The sequence below is a fragment of the Staurois parvus genome, unplaced genomic scaffold (genome assembly GCF_062004578.1).
Source record: "Staurois parvus isolate SC_StPar_1 unplaced genomic scaffold, SC_StPar_1.0 ptg000056l, whole genome shotgun sequence".
NCBI classification, from domain to species: Eukaryota; Metazoa; Chordata; class Amphibia; order Anura; family Ranidae; genus Staurois; species Staurois parvus.
Window position 1 is genome coordinate 13081918 of NW_028317852.1, and position 2510 is coordinate 13084427.

The following is a 2510-nucleotide window of genomic DNA, read 5'->3' on the forward strand; positions in this document are numbered from 1 at the left end:
TGAATATAGTAGAAATGAACTATAAATGTCTAGTAAGATGGTACTGTACACCTAGTGTAGCACATAAACAATGATCACAAAATTCACTTTTATGGTGGAGGGGATGTGGGTTTGAAGGAACTATTGCACGTATATGGTGGGAATGTCCTGGTATTCAAGTTTTGACAGAAAGAAATACCCAACACAGAGTGACAAACTGTGAGGGCATATAGCAGGATGCTATGTGCCACGTCCCAACTGCAACTGCAACAAAAATATCTTTAAAATCACTTTATTATTTGAATGTAGACCATCACATAGCAATACATACAGATTACTCTGCTAAAAATGCAAGACTACCAGGAGGAGGAGAAGCATTCTATGCAGATTACAAAACTCGTCAATAATAGTTAAAATTAATACAAAAAATATATAGTACCAAAAGACATAGATCAGATGTCAATGTTAGTAATCGCTCTGTAGTTACTCAACATGCTTTGTGAAAGTATTGCTTCTTCAGGAGTTACTACATAAAACAAGGATTAGGTATAAGTATAACATAATATAACATAATATGATGTTATTAATTGTTGGATATATAATTCCGTAAATACTTTGAGGTATCAGCTACAAAACAGAGGGTATGTCGGGATAGATGGTAATAACACATGGAACGACCACGTGTCAAACAAAGTCAGCGGGGGGATCTCTCAAGGATGTGTGAGTTGAACTCCTCTTAAATTATATATACCATCTAATCTGTTTCCCTTCTTCTCTTTTTGAAATTGGATCCTTTTGCCTGCTCTGCATCCCCTCCTTCCTTTCTTATAAACGCAGGTCTTTGGTCCTGCACCGGAGCTCTTCCCATTGGTCGAGAAGATGGGGGTTGATAATAATACTTGGGCTGCGTCCCCATGTATGGAAGGTAACCCCATCCCCTTCCTCTCCTCCTCCTTCTCCAATTCCCAAAAAAAGGCTTAGGTGGATAGTAGGGTGGGTCTCTATAATCGTATAATGGTTCAAAACGATTATTCTATTAACCAAAACCTACTTTAAGCCCACTGATCATAATAGCTATCTCCCATGGTTTAGTGGCCATCATCCATTATGGCTTAAAAATATTCCAAAAGGTCAAATTATGCGACTTAGGAGGAACTGTTGTCAGAATAATGATTTCTTAGCTCAATCTGCAACTATTGTAGATAGATTTATCGATAAAGGGTATAATCAGGAGTGCCTTCAGAAAACAGTGAATGAAGTATTTAATATACCCAGAGATCAACTTCTTGGGGATAAACCTAAATTAGAATTGAATGATAAACGTCAATGGGGTTTCATATCTAATTTTCATGCACAATATAGAGATGTGGAACATATTTTTAATAAACACTGGCATATATTAAAAATGGATAGAATATTAGGAACCATTATTCCAGATAAACCCATGTTCATTTATAGAAGGGCCCCCACTAAAGAGGATAAAGTGGTGAAAAAGATCTTGGATCCACCTAAACAGGTGGGTATGTTTTGGGATAGAAAAGGCTTCTATTCTTGTAAAAAAATGTTCAGCTTGCCATTTAGTTACTAATAAGTTTAGTGGTCTTACTAAATTCCAATCTGAATCCAATGGTAGGGAGTTTGATATAACCACCTTCATTACATGTGAATCCACTCATGTGGTGTATGCTTTAGAATGTCCGTGTGGTCTTATATATACAGGCCAGACAAAAAGAAATTTGAGAATTAGAATTCTAGAACATGAAAAATATAATGAAAGGTTACAAACACCATAGTGTGTCTATGTACTTTAGAAAATATCATAATCAAGATCCTTCCTGTATAAAACTCTGGGGAATAGATTCCATTCTTGGTATGTGGCACAGGTCAAACAGAATAAGAGAGTTATCTAAGTGTGAAACCAGATGGATATATTTGACTGAAGCTCTGACTCCTAATGGTCTAAATGTTGAATTAAATTTGAATTGCTTTATTAGTGATTATTAATTAATTTGTAATTATGTATTTTATTTTATTTATTTTAATACCATATTAATATGATTTTAATATACTTTTATTAGCATATATATTGTTTTGATGGTTGATTTGTATTATTATTATTATTCATATTATTTAATAGATGGCACTGATATTATGTTGATTGAACACAAGATGGCAGTAAGGAATAGTTTTACGGCTCCCCCTTGTCAAGATCTCTATTATAGGCAATCAGTGGAGTATAGGTCATCATGTGTTCTCTCATTAGGGGGTTTCAGTGTGGTAATCAATGTTAGCCTATGGAAGAACGGGCGGCTCTATAAGAGCTAGCGTAATCCACTGCTGATCACACCCTCAGACGAAGTCATGTGATGAAACGCGTTAGGGCGTGATCAAGCACTGATGTCATCACGCATGCTGCCATCACGTGTCCGGACCACGTGACCACGCCATCTGTTGCAGGCTGGTGAGACGCCACTATGTGTGTTGGGAGCAGTGTGCTGCAGGCTGGAATGGCTATTATATTCAAAAGGCTT

At 36.5% G+C, this 2510-nt stretch overlaps 1 pseudogene; it reads left to right on the forward strand.

Moving 5' to 3' along the window:
• Window positions 1-1117: 1117 nt before the first annotated feature.
• LOC149470001 (uncharacterized) lies at window positions 1118-1983 on the forward strand (annotated as a pseudogene).
• Window positions 1984-2510: the final 527 nt, after the last annotated feature.